At 43.6% G+C, this 11,577-nt stretch overlaps 1 long non-coding RNA gene across 1 annotated transcript; it reads right to left on the bottom strand.

Annotated features, from left to right (window-relative positions):
- Positions 1-376: 376 nt before the first annotated feature.
- Positions 377-4,594, bottom strand: LOC119090362 (uncharacterized). The gene is made up of 2 exons (XR_005093214.1): positions 4,513-4,594; positions 377-983 (listed from the first exon to the last, which is right to left on the bottom strand). It is a non-coding gene; the product is annotated as an uncharacterized LOC119090362 (long non-coding RNA).
- Positions 4,595-11,577: the final 6,983 nt, after the last annotated feature.

Here is an 11,577-nt window from a genome sequence, read left to right as displayed (position 1 = left end):
CATAAAGCTGCGTTATATGTAGTCAACTTAAAAGGTAGCACATTTATGCATACACTGTGATAGGGACAAGATTATTTTATGATGTTTTGTAACTTTACACCTGGTGCGTAATTTTTATAGCAGTTCATTGGCTCAGCTGCGCATTCTTAGTTTTTCTCCCGCAGCGATGAACCGGAAAACAGAAGTTTGCATTCATATGTTGACTTCGGTTCACCATCTCTCCGTCAGAAATGCGGTGGAAAGCTGCGTTTACTCTGTTTACAAACGACAGTGGAGCCGTCTCAGGGGTAAGGGAACGTGTGCAGCTGGTGTTGCGGCCAGTCGCGCCAGCCGTAGCAGAGCGAGACGAGATGCCCAACCGCAGGCACAGATGAGGTGAGAGGCACAAGCTGGCTAGTGTATTAACAAAACATCGCACCCCACACTACGACCAGGCACGCCTGAAAGGGTGACCGGCCGTGGCGTTCATGCAGCTCGTTCATGCAGGGCTTCAGTCTGCTGGCTTTGCTTCAACACTGCGGTGTTTTCCGCGAGGCACACGAGCGTTGACATTTGCCGCAGTGTGATCAAGTCATACCTCCTTTGTTGCTTAAACGAGACTTTGTGTGTGCAGAGTTATTTTGCAGCAGAAAAGCAGCTCCACGTAACGATCAGAGTCAGGCGGACAGTGGTCAGTTCAGACAGCGATCATTGTACGCGTCAGGGTCGGGTCACACCGCAGGGAGACTTGAACGAAATCTTCCCCACCGACGGCTCTCCTACGCCATCTTTCTGTGTCGATAGTGGCGACCTTAGCCACCGTGGCCACGACCTCTGCAGCCTTCTGCAAAGCCTTCGGTTTAGCGGCGACCACCACCGCACCAGTGGCCACGGCCCGGGATACAGCGGACACGACCCCCGTAGCGTCGTCCAAAGTCTGGGTAAAAGCGGCCGTAGGGTCTGATTGCCGAGATGGCGCCAAACACGGCCACCAGCAGCAGAATCTGAAACGGAAACAACGCAACGTCGTAAAACCGGCACATTCACTTTGACGTTATTCGTTCAAATCATAACGCTACGAAATCATTGAAAAAATGCATAGAATTTAAAACACCTCAAGTAATGCCGCAATATACGAGGATCTCACACCTGAACTGCTTGTAAGCATGCAAGAAGTCTAATCGATTATTGATATTTTAAACATCGGAGCGACAAAACGAGGAGGACATTGCAAGAAAGGAACAATTTCAGGAGAAGAAGCTACAAAGGAAGGACGGAGGGAGCGAGGGACGGAGCGATAGAGGTACGGAGTAATGGTGGAAAAAGACAAAGGGATGCAAGGGCAAAGGGACGGAGGGGTGGAGGCATGGATGAATGTGGGGAGGGAGGGGCTGACAGCCGCAGGGCTGGACAGCTGGAGGGCTAGAGGGAGGAAGTGACAGACAGACGGAGGGAGCGAGGCGCCGAGGAATGAATACACAGAGGAATGGTGGAAAGGACAAAAGGCTAGAGGAATGGACGGACGTAAGGATGGAAAGACAGAGAGCTGGAGAGTTCTTTGACCACGATATTTGATTCGTCAATGATTCTGGAAAATCTGTGCATAGCACCAGAAAGATGCTCAGCTCTGAGAGCTTCTGTGCATCAAAGCTTGCTTGGAAATAATAAAAAAGCTTGCTTGAGAAAAAAAGAGAAATAGAGAAAACACAGATGTGTGCCTTAAATGTCGCTAAAATGTGTGCGTGCTTGAGATGCTCTGAATTCAGTCTGGTCTTCACCGGCTTCTGAGCAATTGTCTGATGCAATACAATCTACCCCACGGTGTGGCATAAGTTTCACGGTCTCATTACTGAAGGGTCAGCATCATCCAGCAACAACCATTATTGTAACGTTTATGTCGTGACTGACTGGAAGTGATCCGAAGCATCTGACCATGTTTTGATGATCTGCAGCTAGGAAAGCACATATCTTCACTAATGATGAGCCGGTGAATGATTAAAAGATATCATCACTCTTACAAGCGTAGTATCGATCAGAGAAAAGCTGATTGAAGATCAGAGAACATAGCCAAAACACTGCACTATAATAAGCCTAAATATGTACATAAATGCTCTACACATCGAGTGATCATTCATCACAGATTGCATCTAGCGTTGTGCAGTCAACTTGTGAGGGTTGCAAAAATAACTGCAAAATGATATCCATTAGGTGCTTATATCCGTTTCGCTCAACAAGACTAACGCTGCAGCTGTGCGCTTAGCTGCAGCTCAAGCAGTGCTGGTCTAATGGCATTGATACACATCGGTATGTTGATTGATGTATCGATCAAAAGGCATCCCCTACAAGGTTCCTACTGTTAAACATGTTTGCAAAGCAACGCATGGAGCGGTCTCTTTATGGATGTAGTCTCTAACCGGCCGAGCCGATAGCCGAGGTACTAGGACTTTGCAGTGTTTGCTCGGAACGGAATGGGGGGATCGGTTCTATGCTAATCTGACGTTATGTTTTTGATTGACGCGATATGTTAACCTGGAAACTCCTAACCCAGACCTGCTCACATATACAGATGTTGGGAATGTGGGTTTCCTTTATAACACTGGCTTGGAGGCTCAGGTAATAAACTTGACATAGCTTATTTGGAATCATGATTTCTCCCGGGATTTCGGACACTTTGATTTGCGCTCCTAATGACAAAGAGAAGTTGAAAGTTATATCTTGTCGGTTACATAATCGTTTATGATGTTAAAGAATGACTTCTCACTGGAAATCGCTCTGATATGATCGTGATGATAGATGATCATGGTTGTATTGGTATTAATGCGTTTAGGTAGCTGGTATATCATTAGTTCAGACGATCACTGCATTCCAATGTCCAAGCGTGCCTTTTTTGCTCATTTTCATTTGAGGCCTCAGAAATTCACTGGTAAATCTCAGGTTAACATTACGAAGAGCACTCAGCGCCCTCTCAGTAGTATACAAATTTATATCCCCGAATGAAATATATGGGACATCAAACAAGGCAAACATTTTCATGAAACATAATTGTAAACTGGTGACGATCATATCAAAGGTGAAGCGTACCATACGCAATAGCCCCTTTACCGTACTCGTAAGGTGTATGTTCTTCACCACTATATCAATTTGACAACAGTTCTGCATGTACTAACCGGTGACTAAAGGCGCTATTAACAAGTGAGCGAGGCTACTTTAATGAAAAGCACACGGCTTGCCGTTCATTTCATTGATCATTGGTCAGTGATCATGATTATGACAGATGGCTTGTGTATAAAACAAGAAATCGTAAGCGCACCTTCCCCTTCAAGCAACCGCCTCCAACCGACCGCCGTGGGTCGCAGACATTTTCAGGTATTTACAGGTACATGGGGAACAGGTATTTTTCTAGTTAATATAATTGGCCGCGAAAAGCTGGCCCGGTCTTGCCGTCGGCCTGGCCAGAAGCCCGCGGACTCCTGTGGATCAGATGAGGCGGGTTCGCGGGAAGAAAAGTTGTGTCTGGTAGGGACCAGATAGGGAGAAAAGGTGAGAGGACTAGAATTACGGGAAAGGAAAAACAGGAGACGAGAAAGGGGAGAGCGAACGCGAATGAGATGAAGAGGGACGGTGCCAAAGATCATAGTCCTGCGAAATCACTGAAAGAAATGCATCGATTCACAGCGTCACAAGTAATGCCGTAAGATATTGCAGCAATACTTGCAGAGGAAATACCAGACAGACGAAAGGAGCAAGACACCGAGGGATCAATATACGGATGAATGGTGGAAAGGACGAAAAACTAGAGGGATGGAGGGACCTAAGGATGGCAGGAGCGAGGGGTGAAGAACGGGCAAAAGCGAGAGAAGGATGTTGGAAAGTGGCGAATCGGCGGGGGGGGGAGGATGTTGAGATGAAGGGGTAAAGACAGGGAAAAGAAGAAGGAAAAAAGTGAAGAGCTGGCAAAAGCGAGAGAAGGATTTTGGAAAGTGGCGAGTCGGCGGAGGGGGAAGGATGTTGAGATGAAGGGGTAAAGACAGGGAAAAGAAGAAGGAAAAAAGTGAAGAGCTGGCAAAAGCGAGAGAAGGATGTTGGAAAGTGGCGAGTCGGCGGGGGGGGGGGAGGATATTGAGACGAAGGGGTAAAGACAGGGAAAAGAAGAAGGAAAGCAAGAGGGACTTAGAGATTAAGTGGGACGGAGAGCGTTAACGGAACAGAGAAAGCAAGATCGATTGAGAGAGTAATACGGAGAAGGAACGAAGGGAGGAGGGAGGAAGGGTGGACGCGGGAAGGTCGGATAGAGGGAGAGAGCAAGGGTACCTGTAAAGTATATTTTAATGTACGCAAACTACATCCCAGAAGTCAAGATAGAACGTGCTCCTTCACACATACTCTACGTGATTCATTTTGGCTTTCGGTAACGTAGGCTTAAAACGTTATCAGCCATGACCTGGTATAATATTTCATTGTTAGGCAATATTTTCCAAGTGCATTGATCACTTCAGGTTTTACCACCGTCACCGGCGTAATATTTCCACTTACCAGTAGCTTAAAGTTCATCTCTGCACCTTGCGAACAAGTGATAGCAGTGCGAACACCAGCCACGAGTGGACACGCCGCCCCGCGGGTTGTCTTATATAGGAGTCTGACGACCTTCAGTGGGGCACCGATAAATACGGTTACCTGAGCAGAAGGCGAGTTCTTTGACCACGAGGTTTAATTCGCCCACAATCCTGGAAAGTCGGCACATCGCACCAGAAACACGCTGAGCTCTGAGGATTTTCTTTGCATTGAAGCGTGCTTGAACATCTAGAGAAAACACAAATGTGTGCCGTAAATGTTGCCTTAAATGCGTGCAGGCTTGGATAGTTTAAATTCAGTCTGGTCTTCACGACTTTTTACGCACTTTTTTGATGCAATAGAATGGTCGCATGGTGCGGCATAAGTTTCACAATCTCGTTACTGAAATGGCCGGCATCATCAAGAACAACCATTTTTATAATGTATATGTCGTGCCTGATTGGAAGTCATCGCAAACATTTGATCATGTTTTGGTAATTTTTCAGCTAGGAGAGTACACATCCTCACTAATGATGAGTCAGTGAATCATTAAACGATATCATTGGCATTGCAAACGCAGTATACACTACAGAAAAGGTGATTGAACAGCACCAAACATAACCAAAAAGTTTCGCACTCTAACAAGCCTAAATAACTACACCAATGCTCTACACATCGAGTGGTAATGCATCCCAAATTGCATCCAGCATTGCACAGCAAGGCTGTGATGGCTGCAAAAATGAGTCCCATATCATATGCTTAAAATGCACATGTCCCTTTTGCCCAAAAAGGCGCGCGCTGGAGCTGTGCCCATAGCTGTAGCTGAAGCACTACTGGTCTGACGACATTGATGCGCATCGGTACATTGATTCATGTATCGATAAACACAAACCATATACCTGGTGCTTATTGCTAAACATGTTTGCAGCGGAATGCAGTGAGTGATCTCTTCATGGGTGTAGTCAGTGACTGGCCGGATAGCCGAGGGTACGAGGGCGTTGCAGTGTTTGTTCGGAACGGGATCATTGCGACGCACATCAAAACAACCGCACCCTTGTATCCTGGCAGCAAGCTCGAGCCGCTTGGACTTTGTCCGGCCCGATGGTAGTTGAGAGTCCCTCCTGGGCTTCGTTTATTGGTCTCAAAGACGCGCGGTGACTGACCTGAGGGTGGACTTTGCCGAACCGAAGATCCGACACGAGCGTCTGCTGACCGACTTTTTTCAGAGCTAGCGTTGTGAAATCTGCTGATCGTAACCGTAGTCTCAGACTGCTTGTCCATCATGCCGGCAGGACATGTCTCAGACATGTCCATCCCCGGTATTCTTTCGAACTCATGTTTTACACCGCACTGGAAGAGCATTTACCTGTTTCTTCTCAGCTTTGACGGGATCGGCGCGAGATATCCCACCTGGCTCACTCGACCCTAGTCATTTTCCGAAATGTACGCATTCATGAAACGCTTCCTAAGTCCTCCTTTCGTCTAACCACCTATACTACGCCATTCAATTGCTGCCTATTTCCATCGCTTATACTATTTCTTAAGTAATACAGCGTCCCTTCCACTAGCAGCTCTGCGGCTACCTTTTCCATAATCCCTCATCTCCCCCTTGCCAGTATAGCTTCCGTTCTCCACCCAACCATGACCGTAGCGACAGCCATATTCGACAAAATTCTTGTAAGGCTGGGAACAGTTCAATGAATCACTGTGAATAATTCATCTCTTCATTTCAGCGAGCTTCTAATCATGTTCCATACTTATTGAGCAAGACGTTATATTATAAGTGAATGAGACATGGTGCAAAATCTGCCGTTTTCTAGCTTCAGCTATGTCCAATGTTTTCAAACGAGGCGATTCGCGCATGCGTACTAAAATGCGTAGAAGTAGCGAGGCACTGCTTTACCCGTCTGCGCCGGTGTATTGCACCGCGGAAGCTTGGTCTAAGAGTAACTTCTCGGAACCAAGCGCGGAGTTCCACGGTTAAATGGTAGACAATGAGATTGACGAGGCTCGCAGCATTGAGGAGCCGGCAACTTTTTCCGACCGCATGCGACCAATGTTATTTTAAATGCCCCAAATTTGTGCCCGCAGTACAAAGTTAAAGGGCAGCCCAGAATGTTTTCGCAATTCATTCAACGCTCATATTCCAAACGTATCGTAAGCGTCAGCAAATGGTCTTCCGAGAAGAGAGGTCGCCGGCACTGACAGCGAACTTTAATCAACTCGAATACGGCCATCGGGTAAACGCGTGCTTGTTCGCAGTGCCAAGGAGCGATTGTTGAGAGGCATAAGCATATCGGACGGAGTATCATTTCGACCCCGTCCTCGTCTGCTTTATTAATTGGCGCTGTCTAGCACACCAGACCAGAGCGGAAGTCTTAACAAATGCTCCATCCGCAGAGCATTTGGTTGTATGAAGCTTAAAGGACTTGCCGCGCTTGGCCGGTAGGCATTCTTGGGGAGTTATGCAGAATGTTCAATTTTTGTCAGCATGACATTCGACACTCCGAACATGGAAAAGTGTTGCAAATACTGTTACTGGCCGAATACAGATATCAGATAATTTAAGACCTTGCCAAGACGGGGAATATGTTTTCACCATGCCTAGCTATGACCATTTAATGTGCATAGCGGCTCGTGAAGAAATAAGTGGATGATTTTAGCACCAACTAGTCGTACCTGGACAAAAATACGTAGATGATTGAAGCAGAAATGAATAATAAAAGGAAAGATACATAACTTAAAGTATACACCTTCTACATAGTTTTGCTGCACAACTGCTCTTTAAAAAAAAATAGTTTTTTCAAGGCATGTATACGAAAGCCGTTTGCTTATCACCCATGTTTGATCCTTGCGGACATTTTAGCCCCATTTTCAAGTTCTTTTGGGGATCAATAATCATTGCCACTCACTGATGAGGGACTCAGAACAGTCCTCAGACTGACCAATTTGGCCCATGAAATTCCCGTTGGTATACATGATTGGTGCACAAATTATGGTACGGTAACCTAATTAGGTTGTCTAACTACGTGTGGAACTCACCCTTCTTTTTTCTAAATGTATGATGCTGGTCACACAATTTGATATCAGATAACGCACCATATAAATGTGTTCTGCATTAACTTGGCTAAGCTGTCGGAACACTATCAAAGCAACATATGAACAATCGCCCACGCTCGGGACATCCCCGGTTTATGTCAGATGACACCTGTGTTGAGGATCAGCGGCATACGTAAGCTATACTAGGGGTGCAGAGGGGATAGACAAATAGCGGTGATTTTGATGATGGGCTTGTTTGGAGTGCTATACATTGTTGCCCCTGTAGCCACCTGTGGGCACTTGTACGCCGAAAAGATGCTACAAATCTCAAATGTAGGGAAACGGGCACGGAACACAGTAAAGATGCGCCTCGACATGGTCTGAAACTTGCACACAGGCAAACACCTTTTACTTAGTCAATGCTCTAGATACTTTTCACAAAATAATCCTGAACATATTGTTGTCCCTTTGGGTCATGTCCGTATTTGTTATTATGAAAACCCTTTAGGAATGAATATTCGCAGGGAGAGATGGAGCGTATGTAGAGCAGAATACATTAATTATTCAGATTTTATTATATATATATATATATATATATATATATACATGTATATATTTACATCTATATAAATATATATATATATATATATATATATATAGATAGATATATATATACATATATATATGTATACATGTACATATATATTGGAAAACATCTTTTTGCACGGAGAACATAAATGAAGCATAACTAATTGAAGTAAGACGGATTGCTATTTTCATCTTCATATATGTAAGAAACACTCATAATGGGAACATCACAAAGACACAATGGGAACGCTATTGTCACAATCACATCAGAAGTGCTCACCGCCCACCACCTAGTAGCTCAAGAGTTCTACAAGAATTTGTCTGTTTAAGGCCGGAGAGAGTTCGTTAATGAATATGCTTTGCCAAATTTGAAGGCGTCTTCTGTCACTGCACGTCCGTAAAATGTCAGTGCTGTCTGTCAGTTGTTGTCGTGTCAATGTCATGTCGTGTTCCTGTCGCATGTGGTCCAGAGGTGCCCCGTCACGTAAGTGCATTGTCAGGCGTCGTGAGAGTGTCGTTGTGGTCACACCAATGTAGTGTATGGGACGAAGTTTGCAGCCTTCGATGTTGCATTGGAATTGATTCACTACATTGGTGCATTTCATATATATATATATATATATATATATATATATATATATATATATATTATTCACTTCAGCCATTTTTTAATTTATTTTATAACCCAACATTGTATGGTGTTTTAAGTACCTTGGTTGATGTGTATGCGCTTCAATGGCAATAAAGGCTTTTTTTCCTCTCGAAATAGCTCCAAATTACGTTGTGTTCTATCTATTGCATGGCAGCGGGCTTACTATTTAATGCCATTGAAGCCCATGTCTTGAGTGAACGAGCGAGAGAAGCTCGAAAGCCACATGATGACAGCGAAATTAATGAAAATGCATTTTTCAGCTCACTTCCATATTCTGTCCAGGGGTTTCAGACCTGATCAATGATGCAAGAATACCAAATTAAATACCTACGAACGTTGGCGGTTAGGACAATTGCTTTGTTGCGAGTGATGGCATAGACACTTACTACCGCTGGAGATGCTAGGTTACTTACATTTTACGTGGGGTTTGACACAGCTTTTCTTCGCTTTATTTCCAACATGTTGCTATGGTAATGCTCACGTAAGCTCGCCATGTGCAGGATATTACGACATTTTACATCATCCACAATTATCAGTGCCGGAGCCTCATTTTCCTCGATTACTCACATGTGAACTATGGTAATATGTTTGTGCACAGATCTCAAGGTCGTGATGGTAACACCCCATCTGATGTTTCCTTGTGTCACGAGTACAATTTTCACCTGTTTTTTTCCAGAATTATGAAGATTTTGTCTTGATTTATGAAAAAAAATATCTGCCATCACTTATGCTGAAGTTTATTTTGAGCTGTGCATTCATACCTCATCACCTGCAGGGATAAGGAACCAGCTGTAGCCAACGGATGAATAACGTGCAAGGTGTATGGGCTGGTGGGCATTCATCCAATAATGGTTGCCATGTTAACGATGTGCGTGGCTTATGTCAAACACTCCAAGTTCAATATTGAATGATAGCATAGGTGCAGTTTACGTGTGCTCCTAAGTGCATTTGCAAGGAGCGTTATACCTATTTACTTCTGTTATTCGTTTTGATACAGGCATGTTGCCGAAATATCGTCGCATCTATATCTTCAATCTCCTGGTTTTGCTACGAGGAATTAGGCGATTACTGCTCACGTATGCGTATGCTGCAAGCTAGTCACATTTGAAATCTAGCACTCTTGTAGCATATTTTGTTTTTGTCCATATGTTGCCAACACAAATACTCACCTCTTGAATGTTAGCTTACAAAATACCATTCAGATTTGCAGCAGTCAGCCGTATGGGAACATGACTTTAAAAAGTCCGCGCAGTAGCATACAGCTTAAGTCCACTAATATGCATCCACTAACGTTGTTATTTTTTGGTCAAGATTGCACAAGATGGAATGCTCGCAAACTGTCCATGGTCGAGTGCAAAGGAAGGAGGCTGTATGAGTATATGCGAATCAAATTGAAACGAATACACATTTGAATAGGAAAGTTGAGCATTGAAGTTAAATAACATTTTTAATCAGTACAATCATTGGTATCATTACAGAGACATGTTTTAGGAATGTGAAAAATTCATCAGATGATAACATTTTTCGTAAGGGCATAGCAATAAAAGATGCATCTACTTGAAAAGAAATTGTGTACGGTATATCAAAGGAACCACGCAGGTTGTAGAGAACGCTTTATATGCAGCATCACAGATGGGCGTGGTGATTGTGCGATAAGGCATGGGACGTTGAAAAGAAGAAAATGAGGATTCTTTCGAATATATTCTATATATATAAATATAAATATAAATATAATAAATATATATATATATATATATATATATATATATATTATATATATAATACATTTATATATATATATATATATACATATATATGTCTCTGCCATATGATCTCATTTTCTTCTTACCACCATCCACGTTTCATTGCACGACTACCACGACACTTTCTGTGATGCTGCTCACTTGCAAAAATTTCAATAGCATTCGTGTTGTCTTATATTTTTGTGATTGATGTAATATTATTCACCTTTAGCATTTGCCCGAAATCTGCGACAAATTTTCTAGCCTTGAAGTAGATTTTCTTCGCCAAAAGTTTTAACAAACAGAGTCTAAGTCTTTTGTTCACGTTTCCCACTGTCTCCTGACTGCAGCATTTGCTTCTATAGACTTTCCTATTGCCGCGATACGTTACGATGAAATGTTTGGCACATGCCTGTTAGATACAGATATTGGAAGCAGGGGTTAAACTTTATAAAGCTGGTTGGGCTGGCCGAGGTAAAACACTTGACTTAACCTACTCAGAACCCTGGTATTTCATCTAATTTCGTGCTACTTTAATTGCGTTTCCTAAGGTGAAAATTCATGTGAAAAAGCATGTCTTTTTTCGTTTGCTTTGATGTAAAGAAATGACTTCTTTTTTAGGCCGCTGGTGGATATAATATGCTGAATGCATGATCATGATGATATTCATATTGATGCCTCAAGGTACTTAGGGTAAAACCAGATTCAACGATCGCTGCATTTCCCATTGGGCCAGTAGGCCCTTTTCTTGCTCATATCCTTGTTGTTCGAAAGCATTGAGCAGGTTCGGTCAAGTTGCGGGTGCGGTTCCAAGCACCCTCCCCACAAAAGCACCAAACGATACTCGGGCGGTGGGAAGACATGCAATGAAACATCAACGAACCTTTTTAACATGTGAGAAAGCAGTGACCTGCGACAAACAGTTACTATCAGTGGTAAGCGTCACACAGTTTTGCCGTTCAGTGCACAAATCATGATTCTATGAGGCACAGGTCATGTGGTGAATCAAGAAAGTTTAAATGCACC

This window comes from Pollicipes pollicipes, unplaced genomic scaffold (genome assembly GCF_011947565.3).
Source record: "Pollicipes pollicipes isolate AB1234 unplaced genomic scaffold, Ppol_2.1 Scaffold_1600;HRSCAF=1878_pilon_pilon_pilon, whole genome shotgun sequence".
In the NCBI taxonomy this organism is placed as follows: domain Eukaryota; kingdom Metazoa; phylum Arthropoda; class Thecostraca; order Pollicipedomorpha; family Pollicipedidae; genus Pollicipes; species Pollicipes pollicipes.
Note: the sequence above shows the minus strand (reverse complement) of the source record. Positions and strands in the feature narration are given on the sequence as shown.